Source organism: Natrix helvetica (genome assembly GCF_964273705.1).
Source record: "Natrix helvetica genome assembly, chromosome: 3".
NCBI classification, from domain to species: domain Eukaryota; kingdom Metazoa; phylum Chordata; class Lepidosauria; order Squamata; family Natricidae; genus Natrix; species Natrix helvetica.
Genome location: NC_138549.1, coordinates 129721445 through 129742590, shown reverse-complemented (window position 1 = coordinate 129742590; position 21146 = coordinate 129721445). Strand labels below are relative to the sequence as shown.

The 21146-nt window shown below is 39.7% G+C and overlaps 1 protein-coding gene across 4 annotated transcripts in view; it reads right to left on the bottom strand.

Annotated features, from left to right (window-relative positions):
- CDK18 (cyclin dependent kinase 18) overlaps positions 1 to 18470 on the bottom strand; it is a 95066-nt gene extending 76596 nt beyond the window's left edge. For 2 of the 4 annotated variants that reach the window (XR_014174902.1, XM_081947156.1), the window contains exon 1: positions 17952 to 18469. The gene's annotated coding sequence lies outside the window, so the exon portion shown is untranslated. Of the gene's footprint in view, positions 1 to 10227; positions 10290 to 17660; positions 17908 to 17951 lie in introns of those variants that run through there. The other 2 variants (XM_081947157.1, XM_081947158.1) reach the window with 2 other exon arrangements.
- Between the last annotated feature and the right edge of the window lie 2676 nt (positions 18471 to 21146).

Genomic DNA, 21146 nt, shown 5'->3' with positions numbered 1-21146 from the left:
TCCACCTCCGATTTCATCCTTGGCCACCAAAATTGATGCCTGGCAAGGTGGAGCATTTTTAGGAATCCAAAGTGGCTACCTAGTTTTGCATCATGGCTTTGCTGTAGAACTTCCAGCCTCAACTCTGTGGGGACGTACAGTTTTGAACCCTTCCAGGCTAATTCATTTTCCATCGTTAGAATATCCTGGTTATTGCTGAGCCACTGGTCTGTTGGGAGAGCCACGTTTCTGTTGGGAGCGCCACATTTCTCTTTTCAGGAAATGTGGTTAGTGCACCCATCCGCCCCTTCACCTTCCAAGTCAACCTCCAAGTATCCGAAATGGAGATGAAAGGGGAAGTTGAAGCAGTTGTGGACACCAGTTGCACTCGATGCTTAATCAGTATGTCGATTGTAAAGCAACTGGGCATAGGCTCAAGACCTCTAGCCTGTCCCAGGGCATGTTCACTTTCTACTCATGCATTCAGAGATCTCTTTGGAGAGAAAAGCAACAGCTCAGTGTGCCAAGCCTGAGGATGACCTGGCTGAAGCCATCTTGGACCTTCAGTGTTGCCACACTGGAGTGAGGGATAGGGAGGGGGATTAGAGATAGCTGGGGCTGTGTAGTCAAAATAAAATATTTTCCCCTGGGAACCAAGGATGTTCTCACACCTGGCCAGAGGAAGGAGGAGTGATGTCACCAGACCTGCGGATGCTGCCATGATTGGCCCATGTGACTGATCGTTTGGGTTTGGAATTCAAGGAGCTGAAATCCACACAGCTTAAAGTTGCTGAGGTTAAGAAACATTGTTATAGGGCAGTGATGGCTAACCTTTTTCTAAAGGCATTCCAAAAGTGTGTGTATGCGCGCTATTGCATGTGTGCATGTGCCCCATCGTGCACATGCATGGCCTATTCACCTGCGCAGGTGTATGTGATCCCCCGTGCATGCGCGCATGACCCCCCTGGGTGGGTGGGGAGTTTTTGCCCTACCAAGGCTCTGGAGGCTTTCCTGAAGCCTGGGGAGGGCAAAAATAGCCCCCCGCCCCCACTGGAGGCCCTCCGGAAGGTCGAAAATTAGCTGGCTGGCGCACAGGTCGGAGCTGAGGGCTGCCGTGCTGGCAAATATGGCTCTGCATGCCACCTGTGGCACACGTGCCATAGGTTCGCCATCATGGTTATAGGGTATAATAACAATGTTGAAAACCAGGCAGAATGTTCCTCTGTCCCCGTCTTATAAAATACAGAATCAAGTTATGGTTATTTTGAGTCTCTTTCTCATGCTTCCTCATTTCCCGGGACTGAATTGCCTTTTACTTTCTCATTTATAATCTCTTAACAGTTCTGCTATAGTTCATGTATACCTTTGCCTACATTATTTCTTCATTCCTCTATAACAAGTGAAGACAATTATAGCTGTTCCCACACAATGAAGCAAAGGAAGAACATTTGGAAAATTCAAAGGTGAAAAAATTTGACAAATTTATAAACAAAATAATTATGTTCCAATAAAGGTTTTTATAAATCAACATGCAATCTGTTATATTTATCAAGGTAAACTTTGGAAAAATAAATACTGTAATAATGCTTCTGGGAGTAACTTTCACTGTTATAACTGTCAAATGTTTTTTTAAATAAAATAATCTCTAGAGAAGATTTGTGTAAAATATATTATAGTTAAATTTGCTTAATTATTTTAACATCACTCCCCCCCTCTCCTGCTTTTCAAACCATGTGAAAGTACAGGGCCTTTTCCCTTAATGCTTGAGAACTGAGGCAATGTTGCATTAGAACCTTCTATGTATTGGGATAATAATTAAAATAAAGGAATCTGATGTGAAGGGTAGCTGGTTTGTGTGTGTTGGGTGCAGAGGTGAGTTCCTGCCAGTTCTAATCTCTTCTATAGAAGAGGTTCCACAAATCTACAGTGCAGTTTAGAACCGGTTCCAGCTCTCTCCCTCCCCCCACCCGTCCACACATCATCAAGATGAAGAGCCAGAGGAGGGATTCTGGGAGTCCACAAGTCTTAAAGCTGTCAAGTTTGAACACCCCTGGGGTTTTTTTCCTAAAGGGTAGGGGTGCAAGGGTCTTGTAACTTGACAGCTTTAAGACTTGCGTGCTTCAATGCCAGAGTTCCTGAACCAACATGACTGGAGGGGGAATTCTGGGAGTTGAAGTCCACAAGTCTTAAAGCTGTCAAGTTTGAACACCCCTGGGTTTTTTTTTCTAAAGGGTTAGGGATGCAAAGGGTCTTGTAACTTGTCAGCTTTAAGACTTGCGTGCTTCAAATGCCAGAGATTCTGAGCCAACATTTTGGTTGCTAAGCAAGAGCGTTGTTAAGTGAGTTTCACCACATTTTACAAGTTGGCCACGCCCACATGGTCACATGGTTGGCAAGCCACTCCCACCGTCACATGGTCAGCAAGCCACTCCCACCCAGTCACATGGCTGGCAAGCCACTCTCACAAAACAGGCCACACCTACAGAAGAGGCTCTAAATTTTTTTGAAACCCACCACTAGTTGGGTGGCAAATAAAGCCTAGGGGCAGATTGTAAATAGAGCAGATAAACTCATCCTGCATTTAGCACAAGCTTACTGATAAGAAATCTCTGACTGCATTTCACTGAGCAACATCTTATTCTTCTGTTGATCTCAGATTTAACTTGACCTTCACTCAAGGTTAATTAATCAACCTTCCCATTTCTGTTGAATCAGTGGCTTGAGCTTAAACTTCATTGCACTGCCCTTCCCATATCCTTCCTGACTATGAAAGCAACACCATTCCTTCTTTGCTTTTTGTATGTGTCCTAAACAGTGCAAGGTATGATCTTTTAACTCAGGGTTTCTCAACCTTGGCAACTTGAAGATGTCTGGACTTCAACTCCCAGCTGGCTGGGGAATTCTGGGAGTTGAAGTCCAGACATCTTCAAGTTGCCAAGGTTGAGAAACACAGTTTTAACTGAATGTGTCCAATTCCAGTCTATTTCAATTTGCCGATACCTAGGATATCAATGTGCATTGATTCACCGCATCTTTTACCATGCTGAGTTTTCCTGCGTTCATGCTCATGTTCCATACCCCCTATGCACTTGTTTTTAAAAATAACTTTCTTAAGAAGTACAAATAGAAAAAAAATTAAAACTGTACAAACTATAAAAACAAAGGACCACAAAAAGAAAAATACAAAAAAGCAAAAAGTATAGAAAAGAGGAAAAAGAAAAAAGTAGCAGCTTTCCCCTTCATCTCAGCAAGTAAAAGCAATTTTAATATCTTTTTGTTATTCAATTTTTTATTGGTTTTTTAAAAAGATTTCAGGGAAAAGGGTTATAGGGTATAAAACATTTTGACAGCTACATCGTGCGGGGAGGAGAAGCCCCCCCAGGTCTTGCAACTTACAAACAATGATAGAAAAATATCAGCATTTACCTAAGTATTAGCAGTTTAAAATTTGACACAAAATCATCAGTATGTTTCAATCATTTGTTTTGTATCACTTCCATAAAATACATTGTAGCAACAATTGCAATAGTATTCCAAATCACTTTTGTGATCTGAGTCTTCTGGCTGTTGCATCCTCTCTCCCATCCACCGGCTGAACCTCAGCCCCTCCCTCCCTTGTTTCTTGTGTGACATCCCCCATTTCACCTAAAACAGCACTATGCTTTTTAGCGAAAGCCTCTGCTTCTGCTGGTGTGTGAATTCTAATTCTGCTGCCCTCCAAAAAAATCAGCATGCCTTCTGGAAAAAGCCATCTAAACCAGACCCCATTATTATATAATTTTTTTTGCTAAGAAGGAATATTTCCTTCTATTATCTCTTACTTTTTGGGGATCTGTTTAAGAATGGTTATCTCTTTATCTTTATATTTTAGTGGTCCTCCCCTTTGAGCTCCTAGAACCTCATCTCTTGTAGTTTTTCTAAGAAATTTAATATGAACTTCCCTTGGGACATTATGTGTTCTTGCGTAAGCCGAATTAACTCTATAAATCAGGTCAATATCCCACCAAAGCTGTTGTTTCTCTCTATTAATATACTCTAGTATTGTGGTCATAATCTCCTTGAGATCTTCATTCTCAGCTTCTGGCAAATTTTGGAACCTAAGAAAAAAAGACATCCTTTCAAATTCCATTTTTAACATCTGGTTCCCAAATTCTGTATTCCCCCTCTGGATTGTCTTCATCTCATCTCTAATCCCAACCGCCCCCTCCTCCAGCACACCAATCCTCTGTTCATTCCATGTGGTTTGCTGGTTCGTCTCTCTGAGCTCTTCCTTTAAGTCCTGCAATTGTTGTTTAATTTCGTCCTGTCCCTTTAAGATGTTTTGAAGCATCTGCTGGGTAGACAGGTCTTTTGCACTCTCTTCAGAGACCTTGGGTTGTAGGAAAGATCCCATTTGTGACTGGTGTGCAGGGCTAGACGTTGAAGATGTTGGGGCCGACGAGGCCTTACCAGGTGGTAATTTCTTAGGACCCATCATAAGGCTCAGAGTTAATTGTTATTCTGTACAAATAAATGGCGTCTGTGGGAGAGCACAGCCGGCAGGGATCACCCAACAAGCAAGTCCAAAGGAGAACAAGTCCTCTAGCAGAGAAGTTAAAACAAATAGGCGGGTCAAGATATTCCAAGTCCAGGGGAGTAGCGTATTTGAAGAGGCTCCTGGAGGTCTCTGGGGTGAAAATTAGTTGAAAGCCATAAAGTTTTCCAAGGGAGGAGTCTCATTCATAAAGACAAAGAAGAAGGAGGAAGTTGGCCATCTTGGGTCAGCCAGTATAGGTGATCAGGAAAACAACAAAGTCAAAATTTCCATAAGTAGTTTAAAAAAGAATCAGTTCAGCCATCCTTTCTCTCGCAATTGTAGCCAAAGAAGAAGATTCCCCCCCCCATTATTTAAGGGAAGTGAAAATAGTTTTTAAACTTTCTCTCTCCCCCATGAAGGGGAGGGATTTTTCAAACGCCACTTTTCCGAGGGGGGTGGAATTTCCCCCCCCCTCCAATCTAAGCTCCTCCAGAGGTTGAAACAAGCAAGGCAGGAAAACTGCCAAACCATCAGAAGTGTAAAAATAGTAAAAGACCTGGAGAGGCCCCTAGGCTCACCGCTCTTCAGCTGCTTCGTTCTAATTGTTTAAGCCTCCCAGGGCCATCCGGCGAACAGGCGACATCACTCGCCCCCCCCCCACTGCTCCCTGGCGCCTAGGCGAAGCTGGGAAAAACACCCTCACCGGCTGCCGCCACTGCGGGGGATCCCAGCAAGCTGCCTTTTGGCAGGAGACCCTTCGCTCGAGCCTCCTGTGCTCCTTTCGGAGCCCGCCAAGTGAGCGATTGGCAGACTACACGTCCGTCGCCATTCGGTCCCGGAAACGGAAGCCAAGCAATTTTAATATCTTATCACATCTCCTAACACAAATATTCTCCTCACCCCTAGACACCAGCAAATTGATAACTTAGCTCTTAACTAAAAACAAAAGCCAAAAACCTCAGCATTTGTTTTTTATCTGCAAAAATCCAGCAAGAGAAACAGATTTTTATTTTGACCTTGATCAAATAAGCCAACTCTGTATTCCTTTTCTGAACTTTTAACAATCTTACTTTTAAACTCCATGTATAGTCCCAGAGCTTGTTTTCTAGTCATTGTTTTTTCTACTTAAGGATCTTTCAAAACTTTAAAAGCCAACCATTTTCACTCCTTTCCACATACATTATTTCATTACAAGAGACCACAGGTTATCCACTACTTTCTACTAGCATTTGCATGATAAAACTTTCCATTTGTTTTCCTATCTCTATTAAACATTTCCCAAAAGTGCAGTAATTTATCTGCTTCCTCTACCTTTTTAGCATTTATTTTCAGTTTGCATCTGTTATTCCATAATAAAGTCTAAACTGGGACTGGGATTTCCATGGTTGTAAAGCACAATGTTGCATGGCTATTTCACTTAGCGATGGAAATTCTGGCACTTCCAGTTGGCATTGTTAAGGAAATAACAACAGCTGACCATTAAACAAAGATATAATGTGGTAACCTCCTGATGGCTTCCTCATCATTTTTGCTCATAGGAAACTAGAAAGAAGGTTGCAAATGATTATCCCATGACCTCAGGAATATTGCAACAGCCAGAATTCTGAGGACTGGTCATAAGTACTACTCAATCTGTGCCATTGTAAGTTTGAATGGTCATTGAAGGAGTGGTCATTTAGTGAGGACCACCTGTAACAAAAAACTTGATTTATATTATGGCAGCTTCCTAACACACTTCTTTAAATACACGTTGTGGAATGAGAAACCTAAACCATTTCCTTCATTATAGGTTTTCATGACTATAACCACAGAAACCAGTCCCAAAACATATATAATTATGGTAATATACATAAGGCTAACCCCAAAATTCATACTTCTTTCCTATCAAAATTTCACGATACACTGAATGGAAAACACAAGGAGTTAGGACAGTATGAAAGTAATTTTCCTCTTATAGTAAGTGGAACTTCTGCAAGCTTTGTAAAATATAAGCTTTGAAATCCTTTCTATAAATGAAATGAATGAATTGAGCAGTTCATGGGATATTGAGCACATTTTCCTCAATCCAGTGGAATATTTGAAAGAAATTATGCAATTGTTGCTCTTGTCTATGGAGAATCTCAGTCATCCAGGTCATGGTTATCCCAAAAGTGTTTTTTCAAAAGACAATTTGAACTTTTTTTTTTCTTGAAGATGTTTCACTTTTCATCCAAGAACTTCTTCAGTTCTAAGAACTGAGTAACAGGACCAAGCCAAACCACAGTAATAAGAGGTTTAAAAAAAAACACCCCAACACCACCTTCTTCCCTTCTCACATCCTCAGAGCTCTATCCAGTGACATTTATCTTACATCCTCCTGTGGTTGAATATGTAGGTTTTTAAAATTTATGGATCATATTTATACTCTTGTCAACCTCATCTAAGCAATTCCGGATGGCATTTCTGCAGGTTAGTTCTCAGTGATGAGGATTTTGTTCTAATTGTTGTTATCCAGTTATTTTATATTGTTTTAATCTTACTACTGATTGTATGTCTGTAAATTGCTCAGATTTGGCTATGATTAGACTGGCAAAATAAATAAGCAATTCAAGTCTGAATTGTCTCTTCCTGTTTGTCACCATGATAACTTTTTGAAAACAGAACAGAATGGAACCAACTTTGAACCATGGGAGATCTGACAAGAGAAACATCATTCTGAAAATGGGTCACCTCTGGCCAGAGGCTGCAAAGAAAGAAGTTCTGGGAGGGGGGGAAATCCCCCAATGCATCCCTATCAAGGAAGTTTGATAATAGCTCTGCAATGCTACTCGTGGCTCCATTCTTATGTCTGCCTTCTATCTGGCCATGAGATTCAGAAAAGAGCTTTTAGGAATGTACTAACAAGAATTCCAGAAGCAGAGACAGGCATTCTTTCCCAACCTCACCTATTTGATAAAGAGGTTATTCATCTATATAAATGCTAGCCCTAATTAAAAAAAAATCAGTGTCTAATCTTTTCAGAAATTGTTCTGAATTATTATGTTAAAAGATGGTGCTAGAACAGTCTTCCCTGGCATGGTCCTCTTCAGATAGTCCAGAATTACAATTGGGTCATTCTAATTGGAAATTCTAGAGTTGTAATTCCAATAGATCTGTTAGAATATGTTTTTTAACCATGTCAGGATTCATAGCTTTTTTTATTTCAGCCTTTCATGAAAATTTTAAGCTGGATTAAAAAACAACAACCGCCCTTAAACCATTTAGCACAATGTAATGCCTCAAATAAAGAGTTATTATAATTGTACATAATGATGAAAATCCTTAGTGTCTGACAACAGCAATAAAACAAAGATCAAGATAGTCCACTAAAATGAAATTGAAAGCAGTGAAATATCTACTGTCTACAATGTGACAAACGCTAAAAGCTAATATGCTCCACCACCCACATCAAAACCCAGAGAAAAATATGCACTTTTTAAAAAAAAAGCACAAGTTAGGGTTATAGAATAACTCTTGAAGAGGAAAGATTTAGTGCTATCCAGAGTGATCTACTATCAGCTATGTTGCTATAGCAGACAGTGGTGAGTTTATTTAAATTGTACTCCTGAAATAATTTTCTTCCTCTATCCCTTCTTTGGACCACTAGAGAATTGCCCCTGGATTTGCCATCCTTATGGTATTAGTTTACGGTGAAGGCTAGCAGTTTACTGTATCTGAAACAATAACGTTAGACTTTTCTCCATGCAGTTTTGGGTATTGTGGGCAGTCTTTTTTTCTATTGGCTTTGCTCTTGCTTTGTTACCTCCTAGTTCCTGGCTAAGAGGAAATAATTATGCTGTGGAAATAATACAGGCATCTTATTAACAAATCCAATCCAATAATACAATACATCTTATTAACAAATCCAATCTCTAATCAATTTCATAACATTTGTGAAAACAAAAAGCTGTCTTGAATTTTCACTGAACCCGGTCTGAGATGCTGCATCTCAGCTCATGCAAGCTACAGAATTATATTCCAATACTCAACACCCACACAGAGACAATCTTCACCACAAACTACAGTCATGGTTAGAGCTACCGTGAAAAGCACCTTCTTGCAAAAATGTCATTGCATTATCTTTCCTGCATCATAGACAGTAGAAAGAGAACAAACAGAGCCTTTGCAGAGTGTTGCTTTCCTTTACCTGGTAACTGCTGCTCATTTTGTTTTTGAAAATTACATGACGTGCAGCAAGTGCTGAACATTTGGATAGGAACGAGGGATGAGATCTTTATTTTCTTGCATGTGTGTGAAGTGGGGACAAAGATATTTTTTGTAACTCCAGCTCAGCAGCTCAGGTGTGAGATTACTGTTCCAGTTCCATTTTTTTCCCCGAAGTCTCCTCCTGCTCATTTGGAGGAAGGACAGATGGTCTCCTAGTGTTCCTGGCCTGTTCTCAGTGTTCTAAAGCTGGCAGAAGCTTCATGCTGATTTTTGAGGAAAGGGAGAGGGAACAGTTTGAGTGAAAATACATTGTGCTGAGGTACGTATCTCCCTTGAGTGACCACAGTACAGCACTGGAAATTCTGCTGAGTTTGTATGTCTAGGTTGTGAAATGCAAGTTTTAGGACAATTAGCCATAAACAGCTCAAACAAGGGTATCCTAAGATAATTTGCTCTTTGATATGAAGGACAAGATGACACCTTCAGTCAATCCACGTGTCAACCCTGAAGCGGATCTGGCTGAAGCCATTTTGAGGCTTCAGGGCTGCCACACTGGAGCGAGGGATAGGGAGTGGGGGGTGAGATAGTTGGAGTTTGTAGTCAAAATAAAATGCTTTCTCTTGGGAACCAAGGACGTTCTCACACCTGACCGGAGGAAGGAGGAGTGATGTCACCAGACGAGCTGCCTTGATTAGACCATGTACGTGATTGTTTGGGATTGAGGGAAAAACTTTTACTTTTAATTAGGTAAAAACTAAGGCCTCCCTCAGAGTTGGTTTTCACCAGATATGTGCCAATATGATATTTCCAGTAAAGCTATTATTTGAGGAATCCATCTGTTTTGGATTTTTTGCTTGCGATGCATCTATTACTTGGAACTCTGACACCACCGTTTGAAACAGATTGGACTAACTTACTTAAGTACTTGCATCACAGAGGATACAAGGAAGGCATGGCACAACAATCTCTGTCCTCCAATGTAATCACTGTTGCCCTCTCCATCACCATTGAAATAGTGGAAACTCTGGCCCCACATAGAATTCCTGCAGATCCACAAGAAGCAAATGAGATATGCTCAAACAGATCATAGTGGTTGCTCTTATTCAAACAGAGGTCGAATCTGCTTTAGATCAAAATGGACCCACTTGTTAGATACTGAACCCTTCTCTAATTCTGAAATATAGGGCTTTCTGGCATTTCTCTTTCCAAACTTTCTCTTCCTTTTATTGGTACATGTAGGCCTCAACCTATGACCACAATTAAGCCCCAAATTTCTGTTGTTTGGTGAGACAGTTGTTAAGTGAATTTTGCCTCATTTTATGGCCTTTCTTGCCACAGTTGTTAAGTAATCACTGCAGTTCTGATGTTAGTAACACCGTTGTTAAGTGAATCTGGCTTCCCCACTGACTTAGCTTGTAAGAACATCGCAAAAAAGATCACATGACCCGGGACTCTGCAACTGTCATAAATATGAGTCAGTTGGCTAAGCATCTGAATTTTGATCACCTATGCTGCATACAAAAGTGTGAAAAATGGTCATAACTCACTTTTTAGGTGCCCTTCTAACTTCAAACCATCACTAAATGAACTGTTGTAAGTTGAGAACTACCTGTGCAAGGAAAGAGAAGGGAGTGCTAGGAGACTGGTGTTCTCCTTAAACAGTTTGCTCCTCTGAAGTTATTTATTTTAATTCTTTTTTTCCTGTACACATAAACAGGGAACATGTGAACAACAAACACAGCCTTCTCATATCTTGATCGATTGTAGCCTGGTGCCATGTCAATGGTGTAGATATACTACTATGGCTACTACTGACAGATAGACAGCAACAGTTAAATTTTTCAAGGTGGTTCTTTTTATGCAGGTATCCCCATTCGTTCTGTTTTCTTTTGTCTAATACCTTATATTTTTTGCTTAAGAATATTCTAAATTGTGTTTTAGTTGATGAATTTCATGGCTTTCACCCTACTGAACCACACACTCATTCCTCCTTCTATTTTATTTAAAACATTAAATCAAAGTCTTCCCTTTGATCTTTTGTTCATGATTTCTTTATAGTGCTTTTTAATTAATGTCAGTCTTATTGAAGCAAAGTGGGTGCTTCAAGATGTGCAGAAATGGGAATCTAAGTATAAAAACGATCTATTTCCTTTGCTTCATACTCATTTTATAACTCCACACAATTTTTTCTCCTCAGGCCACTGGAAAACTAACTGTCACAATTTGGCCTCACCGAGCATGGCTACTTCCAGTCATGTTCTATAAATAATTGGCATTTGTAAAGTAAGGCAGGTGGCATAGAGACAAGTAAACTGCATCACTTTTAAAGACCTCAATTATTGTCCCATTCCTGAAAAAAAATAAAGCATCTGTGATCATTATAAATATCAATTTTATCGTTCACAGAAACCCAGATAACAGTATAACCATATTGGTTTAATAGCCCTTATCATTCTGTATTGCACTCTTTGATTTTGGTAGATGATGGCAGTCTTTGGACTAACAAGCTTTAGCCTTATGAGATCTATGACTCAGCGTTTGCGATATAGCAAGATCAGTCCTTTATGCCATGGCTCCAGGATATCTGTGGAACCATCTTTCTCCAATGGGACATCCCACTTGTGCTGCCAGAAGGGGCCTACTGTGATCCCACCAACTAAGGAATTCTAGATGGTGAGCTCCAGGAGAAGGGCCTTTTCTACCTCAGTTCCTGCTCTTTGGAACATCTTGCCATAGGAGGTAAGATCTGCCCGCTCTCATTTATCCTTCATGAAAGACCTTAAAACCTTTCCATGCCAGATGCCTTTGGAAGGAGAAACTGTTTGCTGGATGTGGTTGGCGCACTAACAGAGAAGGTACCCCAACTTTCCCTTCCAAACCCTTGTTTCTGGATTGTTTTAATTTTTGTAATCTTAAAAATGTTTTTACATTTTTAATAGTTGAACATTTGTGGATTTATCTTGAGGTAAGCCACTCAGAATCATCTGAACCACAAGATGGACAACAAATTTGATTGATAAATAAATAAATAAATATTCCATCATCTTGAAGTACATTTAGAAATAGTTCTAGCTTTACCTTTCTAGGTCTACGAACAATGACATACTCCTGTCCCTAGCTTCTAGTGTGGAATTGAAATGGGAATGTTTAAAAATGAGACATTTCAGACACGCTAGCAAGCACAGATCTCCTCTAGCTCCAGAGTCACAAAGAACGAGTGTTAAAATGCTTAGCAACATCACTGTATTTCAACATCACAGAGACTAAACTTTGAAGCTGGAGAATAAGATATACACAACTGCAAAGATAATCCACTTCCACATCACTTCCATAAGTTTCAAAATTTGGAAGAAGGTTCATCACATTTGGCCGATGGCAACAATCTGCTTTCCAATAGATAATGATTTGGAATCCTAGAATTACATGGACGTCATTGCAGCTATTGTACTACAATTTTTAAAATCAGGTTCAATCTTCCAGCTGCAAAGTTAAAATTCAGATGTCAAATAAACCTCAAAATTGTATCTTCCATTTGTTCCCCAAAATGTGATGACTGATGAATGCACACAATATTGAGCCAGATTAACCTTTTTATGCTAGACATATTCATATTGATTATATTTAATATACATTATTATGAAACCATGTTGCAAGAAATAGATCTGAACATTACACCCCAACCCAAATTAGTTCTTAATGAGCAGTCCTTCAACAAAATCTTTTAATACGGAGGTGGGCTTTTCCCCCCTGTTTACTGTTCAAACTAATTGACCAGCCATGCTACCTTCTAGGATATTCCATTCAATCTCATTCTTCTAAAATTTAGTATTTTATAAGTAGTAACCATGCTCAGCTTCTCTTCTGGTTTCCAAGTGCCTTGGAACAGAGTCTGTAAGATTTGCACCAGGAACAAGAATTAGAGAAAGGCTACCTTAAAAGGAATTTTGCCTGGAATTTTTTGAAAAATACTGCATCTGATTAGTGTACTGATAGCTCTGCAAAACCTAATTGTTTGCAGGACTAAAATCAACATACTGTGCAACATCAAGAGCAGATGTTCTGTTTTTCATTTCCTTTTGCAAAAGAAAGGGTAGAGCATTGTAAGAAAATCTGAGGAAGCAGATTGACTGGGTATATGGATAGATTATCTATCACTTGGTTCTCTCTTTCTAACATCTCTCTGCCTCCTTCCCTCCCTCCCTCTCTTTCCATATATCTACTAAATAGATATTAAATAAAATGTGGATTCAAGAAAGTGTTAGAGGGTATCCAGCCTTATAAGGCATGAAGGGAAGATTCCTTTTTTTTTTTTGCTATAGATTTTTATGATACCTTTGTGGATTAATGACAGACACAACTGAGATGTTCTATTGTTCATTGAAAGTATTGTATGTTAGGGATAGAGTTAAGGATATGAAGGTTGAGACAGAAATGAATTTGGGGGGAAACTTTATTTTTAATTCTTTCCCCCCCTTCAATAAAGAGAAGGTCAAAATGAACTCAATCTACCCAAAGGGGAAGAAATAAATCCCTCTCAATTTTTTCTTTGTTTCCTGGGTCTTTAAATATGTTGATAGAGATTCAGGAATCTCTAACCTGTAGCATATGTAACTGGCCTCCCTGATAATTATCGATTTATTACGTTTATATCCTACCTTCTGTTCAGGAGCCGAAACTTGTTTATAGAGTATTTTCTTCTCCAGTGCTTTGCCAACAGTTCTGTGAAGTAGGCTGGGCTGAGAGAAAACAGCTGACTCAAAGTCACTTAATGACTGTCTGTCACTGAGGGAGGACTTCACCCAGGTGTCCCTAGTGACAATCCAGTACTTTTAACTACCACAACATCCTGGATCTCTAGCTACCAGAATTACAACATGGAATATCTTACTGATTGAAACATTTTTAAATTAATGACTGACTGGACCTACTTATAGTGGTGAGTGGACTTTTGTACTATTTGGATGGAAAATTTGGCCCGGAAAATAATTGGAACAATAAAGTCTTCCTGTTGCTGATATATTTTTTATGTAGTCCCCTATTTGCATTCTTAGCTGACCAAAGCCCAGCTTCTTATAGCATAGCCTTGACAAAGCTAAAGGCAATGACAAGGCCACAGTAGTATTTTCAATGGGATCTTTCATTGTCAAGAAACATAAGCCAACTATCATAGACAGGTTGTAAATTAACACCATTTTTTTTTACTGCAAAAGGGGCTATAGCAGAGGGTAAACATCCTTGATAAGCAGGAGCAGCACTAAACCTTGGCTGTGAAGTTCAATGTAGGGGAATTATCTTTTTTTTAAAAAAAAATTAACAGCTATGAATTATTTATGGTAGGATTAGCAGTGCAGTTTTGTTTGTTTCCTACTTTAAAATGGTGGGAAATGTGGCTTTCAGTTTTCAGCAGACATCCTGAAAGGGATCTACGGATCAGAGGCTTTGAATTTCAGTTGTTAGATGCCTGGATAAGAAGCCTTCTCTTATAGAGGATGCATATTTTTGTCTTTCTGATGGTTTTTTTTCAAAGACTGTAATGGGTAACAAAGCCTTTGACTGTTCACTGGTAAAATAAAATAAAAGTAAGTAAGAAATGAAGATCGATCTGATTCCTAAGCATCAACTTCTATTTTAAAGCTCTGCTTGGAACCTCTGGCAAATCCTTATATTTCTGAACCTTCCTTTTAAACTGCACGTAGTTACCTTGTTTTGTTATTTACAGCATATGAACTACTTCGTTAACTACTATAACAGGACTCTGAATGAGCTGTGGGACTCCAACTGCAATCCTTAAACCATTTGCATTAAAGTAAATAAAATGCAAAAAATGAAGTCAAACAGATTCCAATATGAAAGAAAAAAAAGCCCAAATAGCTGTTGTGTATACTCATATGGATTTGTAAAGCATAATGCTATAAATATAGAACAAATGGCTTTAACTGGATGTAACACAGGCAGCATAGTGGCCCCAGAGTGAATGTTCAATGTATTTTGCACAGAAGACATGCCAGTACAAAGCTGCCTGCTGATATATTATGCATTTCAGCCTGGTTCTGAATTTGTTCCGGATAGCAACTTTCTCTTGGGGCTCTAAAACTAATATTGGCTAAGAAACACAAACACTTTACAAGTATTCGAGAATAACTACAGGAATAACTCACGAGTTCATTGAAGCAGAAAATGTATATAAGGCAAACAGGCCATTAACAAAAAGATAGGTTAAATATTTAAATGTATGCTAAAAAGCACATCAATTAATAGTAATCTGTAGCAGATATAAGCAGCTTATAGCATAACAGATGTGAACTGAACTATCACTCCCAGCAGCCCAACAGTCAGCATGGCTGACGATATGAGATCATATTTGTAGTTCAGCAACATCTGAAGCATCAAAAGTTGCCTAGACAGTGGAATTAATTATCCTAGGCCCAGGCCCAGAATAACAAGCCTCTAATTTAGTTATTTTCACTTCTGTAAATAACTTTAGGAACTGAATGAAATATTGAAATGAGTTGGAAAAGAATCCATATTCCCTGGCAAAATCTTTTCTTTTGCCCAATGATTATGTAAGCAAGACTACGATTGCATATAGAATACAAAGTCCCAAACAGGAACACAATAGCTGGTGAATTAGTCAAGTAAGTCAGAAGGATGATATGCCGGATCAACAAGAATTCTCTTTTTATGCAGACAGGGCCTATTTTGTCAGAACACCAACCCCAGAATAACAATTCTACAGTAACAACCTTTCATATTGAAATACACAAATAAGCCTTTATTTATCAGCATATGTCCAAGATCTAATGCTAATAATTCTGCTTTTCTTTTTATGTTGGACAGACTCAGGACCTTTCAAGTACTGGTATCCTGCTCACAGATACAAAGTACAACTGTGGCTGCTGCTACTTATCAATACATTATACAATTATGTAAAATGTTACGTAGTTTTCCATTAATTAGGCTCAAAGAGTGATTAAATGCATTCAGAATATCGGATCCAATGCGCTCTAGTCTAGAGTGAAAAGTGAGACAGGAGACGAGTCAAACCATCATGAAATACTTGAGCAAATGGAACAAGCTTCTCTTCATGCACCGAACACTTCCTGTTCAGCATTTGCTACCATGTGTAAGAGGGCTTCAACCAAAGAAGGAAAGGGTTTCTTTCTTGAAGTACAATTCTATACATGTTTAGATCTGAGCAATCCCTACTGGTTTCAAAGAACTTACTTCCAAATGGTATACACAAAGTTGCAGCCTATGACTATTTCTGCAAAGCAAAAAGGGGGATAGCATAGTCCTAAAGGAACATTATGATCTAGTTAATACATTATACTATATTATTTGTTTAAAAAGTCCAGTTAACTGGATTCTTAAATAAACTCATTATGGCTTATAAACCATGGTCTATAAGCCATAATGGCTAGACTTAATGAACACATACTAAAACAGAACTAAACAAACATATGATACCTTAGCAAGCACGTCTTTATTTGGATTTAAGTTTTTACTGAAATAAAGGCAAAGTTTAAAGCCAAATTATATCAGATCATCATCTCTGAATAGTAGAATTGCTTCTTTGATCCCCAAAGAAGGTGAAGAACACTATATCTTGGTTTTTGAAAGATCACCAAGCAAAATGTTTAGGAAAAAAAGGTTTGCTGTCTATCTTATAAATAATAAAAAAACACTGCTGTTCAGGACATTACAAATGTGACTACAAAATATGTAGCTATCATGTTTGATTGCAAAGGACATAATGAATGTTTAACTCTTTGCTGCCATCTAGTTGTTGTTCTGATTTTTGTGCCTAGATGTATAGTAGTCCTATACACCTTCTGAATTAATTGCCTATTTGACTGTGTGTAACTGTATGTTTTAGTATCTTACAGGGCCCCTAAAATTGCCTTCTAAGCTTCACACCAAATATGGTTGCTGATATATTTCTCTGCTCCACTGTCTTCTCTATACCAAATATGGTTCCTAATATATTTCTCTTCAACTTCATTAGAGCCTCAAATCCTCACAATAGCTACTTCATCACTCTCAGAGCGACATGCCAGTTGTTCCAATTCACTTGACTGGTAGAAACCACAAATAAAAATCAATGCCCATAGTCTGGAGAATACTCTGCATTGCCTTTCACAATTAATACCACCATTGTCCTCATATATGTGCAACATTCACTCTCTCTTTTGTTTCTGGGAGTAAGGAGATGCTTTAAACATCCTTGGCTGGCTTCAGTTTTAGACTGGCAGCTCAGGACTTTCTAATATGCAGGAGCTCATCCAATTTGGGGAGCCTGTCAAATATGACGAAGAACAACTGTGTCAAATAAATATTTTAAACATAGATTTTTCATTTACTCAGGAAAAATAATAATAATTCCGGCGCTGTTGATGCTAGAGCCATCCCAATTGTTTACATTATCAAAACCTTATACTAAAATCCAGCAGATTATCCCCTGCTAGGATATGACAGGTAGCAGGTAAAAAAAGGGAAATAACGTCTGAATTAATTACATCCCCAAAGATTTTCTCCCTTCCCCTTCCTTGCTAGCTTCCTCTATAGAAGGTCAAAGTACAAACCTGATAAAAGTCCAGGGGGGGGGGGGTTAAAGGAATCAGAGGCCAGGTAATATATCAGGGGGGGAAGAGGGGTGGTGTCAAGGTGAGAATGAGATCTAGTGCTACACAAAGTTCGTCTTCATAGTCTGAGGGCCCATTGGCATCTTTCTATGGCAGAAATGATTTGAACAAAGCAGAACATCTAAGGATAAACCCAGCAGTGCTGTCTTGTTCTCATAAGGGATGCAGTGATTAAACTTTGAAGTTTTTAATAAGTGGATTTCTTGAAGGATTCTGATGCACACAGAAAACAAGCTGCCTGGGTGAAGTTTCCAGTACAATCTCCCTGACGCACTAGCTTTCTGCACGCGGGGATCTTTCCCTCTCTTTCACAGAAAATCACGCCCAGGTCCTCTTACCTAGCTCTGGGGCGCAACAACAGGGGCACGGAATTACCATTCATCAGAACGAGAGGGGTCCGTCCTAGGCTACGCGGATGTCGTCGAGCCGCAAGAGTTGTTGGTTTTTTTTTTTGTCCCCTCGCTTTTTCTAAAGCCGCCCGATTGGCCGAACTTTCCTTTGCAAGAACGGCTGAGAAGCAAAGGAGAAGCCGGAGGGACGACGAGGGCCCTGGAGGAGACGGAGTCTCTTCCCTTCTTCCTCTTCTCCCTCCCTCCCTTCTCCTACATTCACGCTGCGTTTCGCCTTACCTTCGCTCGGTTTACACCGAAACCCCGTAGAAAGGAAAGGAAGGAGCCCCGCGGAAGCAGCCGCGGCTGTGCTCGCTTTACTGGGCGAGAGGGGCTCTCAGTTCGCCTCGCCGGCTTTTTGGCCCCCCTCCCCGCCCCTTTGGCGTTAAAAAGAAGAAGCGAAGTCCCACGTCCACGCCTCCCGGCAGAAATTCATGACGCTCCCTGGCCAGGTCCCATCCGGGCAGAAAGAAGAACTGGAGGCTTCTGGTTTCCAAGCACAACCTGAGCCTGGCGCTTCGGGAGGGAGGAGCGACCCTGCCGCCACCTCCCGCAGAGGGCCAGAGGGCTTCACGCGGCGCTGGTTCCTCCTCTCCGTCGTGGCCTGAGGTGGGAGGCAATGAGGGCCTGGGGGCGTGGATGGCGCGGGATTTGTCCTCCGGTGTCAACGGTGCCATGTTTTGCTGTTGAAAGCAAAGTCAGGAATTCAACAGATGCAGCCTTCCAAGGGCTGTAGCCGTGCAAAGCAATGCCATGGTGCCTACTGGTGTAAAACGAATTAGAGAAAAGGGGGCGGTAATTTAATCAGCGGTCATGATGGAAAGCGATAAAAAAAAATTACCCAGATTCAACTAGGTACTCGTCCTTGAGCTTCATTAAACAGACTCCGATTTAGATCTGTTGCTTTCACTTTATCGAAGTGAATTAATCAGTGGAACAGCTTGCCTCCAGAAGTTGTGAATGCCCCAACACTGGAAGTCTTTAAGAAGATGTTGGATAGCCATTTGTCTGGAACGGTATAGGGTTTCCTGCCTAGGCCGGGGGTTGGACTAGAAGACCTCCAAGGTCCCTTCCAACTCTACTATTGTATTGTATTGAAGTATGCGGTATCAGGGGAGCTTTCCCTGTTCTCCTACCTCTCCATCTGACAGGTAATACCCTCCAAGTGGTTTCCAGGAACCTCAGAGTGTTAATGACTGACCGGCTGCAACTATTATAAATCCTTTCCCCACCAGTTAATTAGAACTGAAGAAGCTTCTTGGCTGAGAAATGAAATGTCTTCAAGGAAAAGAAAAAATTAAGAAAGCCCAGTTGTCTTTTTTAAAAAGCACCTTTGGGTAACCATGATCTGGATGACCAAGAACTTCCGTAGGCATTTATTTACCTGTCTACACTTAACAGTAGAAAAAGATCTGAACCCTCTGCTACCAATCTATAGCTATCTTGCCTAATTTGGGTACAGGATCTCCAGTACAATAATAATTAGAACGTGAGTAATCACAGCCCATGTGAACTGTTTTTGTTGCTATTCCCTTTCCAGTTAATTTATCTAACTTTGCTTGCAAGATGCCTACCTACATTCAGTTGAAGACCTTATTTAGTTGTTTGTTTGTTTGTTTGTTTACTTATAACATTTATATGGCCACCCATCTTGAGCAACTCTGGACAGCTTACAACATATTTGCATCTATTAGAAAGGGGTACAAAACTCAAAACATCACCAGTGCTACACGAGGACCATTTTATTACCCTGAAAGTTGCAATACTGAAGTCTTTTCAGAGATTGGTACAAAAATCTCTCATGAATCAAAATGATTCTCATTAATAAGAATGAGAATGTACAGTCTGATGGATGGGCTCAGTTGTGACCAGGTATTGGAGAATGCTGCTTGTTGGCATGGGTACCCTAAACTCAGAATATAGGGAAGAATGCTGAAATAGAATTGGTTCAATTGATTCATGTATGTGGAAGTGTGTGTGTGTGTCTAAACTACTATTAGGTAGTAGTTGGGGCACTTTATCCTTTGCCTCAAATGGCAAGATATCTAAAACACTTAAGTTTTAGAGTTAAAATCAAAGATGTTTGGCTGATATCTTTCAGCCAGTCACTACTCTTAAGGAAGTGGAGTATTTTCTTTCTGTACCAGAATAATCCTGCTAAATTCATTTTGAATTGGAAGAATAGTAGAAGCTATTGAAAGATAGAAGAATACATGAACAAGAAAGCTCTGATCTCTCTAATATTAAATTTTGTTAAGAAGAACAAGGACAATGCATTTCTTTCTGTCTCTCCCTCTCCCTCCCCCCTTTCTGTTTGTATGTGTGTGCGTGCAAATTCACCATCTCCTGATTTGTATCCTGGTGCCTTAACAACTTATACCAACCTGGGTCTCGTATAGAGGTTTGTGGCAAGGACTCTTTCAGGAATATCACTTTGAATTACCCAGGAAAACTTTGCGATAAGTGAAAGGTTTCACTTCAAAATAGTCAATTTTCAGGAACCAGCCTAAGATAAGTAATTCTACAAGGCATTAACAAGTTTGGGCATACATTTTGTGAGTTTGTCACAGGAAATGATTTTGGCTCAAACTACTAATCAGAAATTAGAAATTATAGCAATCTTCACCCACTGAAATGGTAGTTTGAGGCTATAATTTGGAAAGAATGGATGCAAAAGTACAAGAGACAATGGAACTTGCAGACTCACACAAAAAGGACTGTGTTCAAAAACATATTGGAGAGAAGAGCTAAAAATGAAGGCAGCTTTGGATTACGGGATTTAAAGACACTGTAAGCTTCAACTGCTAAATAAATAAAGATAAATAAATAAATAAAAATAATATCCCTCAGCTGGGAGAGTTTGGATATCAAATTACTCATGCAAAATGCCAATAATTTATAGAAATGAATACATATAAATAAGACCAAACAAGAAAAGATATGAATATAAATATCAGTTGTAAATGTTTAAAAAAACAAACAGTATCCAAACAACAGGCAGCTGGGACAAAGCATTTCAAATCTGCAAAAATGACTTTCTAAGTTCAGAAGAAATTTCCCTCCAAATTCAGTGACCAGTGGTTTGAGGAGATATTCTGAATAGTAAAGTATATGTATGTATGTATATACCATTAAAACAAGCAAAGCACAAAAGCAGGGTACTATCAATAGTCCTTGACTTACAGCAGTTCATTTAGTGACTGTTCAAAGTTACAACATTACTGACAAAAGTGACAGGATTTAAGAGCCAAGGTGGCACAGTGGTTAGAGTGCAGTACTGCAGGCTACTTCTGCTGATCATCGGCTGCCAGCAGTTTGGCAAATCGAATCTCATCAGGCTCAAGGTTGACTCAGCCTTCCATCCTTCCGAGGTGGGTAAAATGAGGACCCAAATTGTTGGGAGCAATAGGCTGACTCTGTAAACCACTTAGAGAG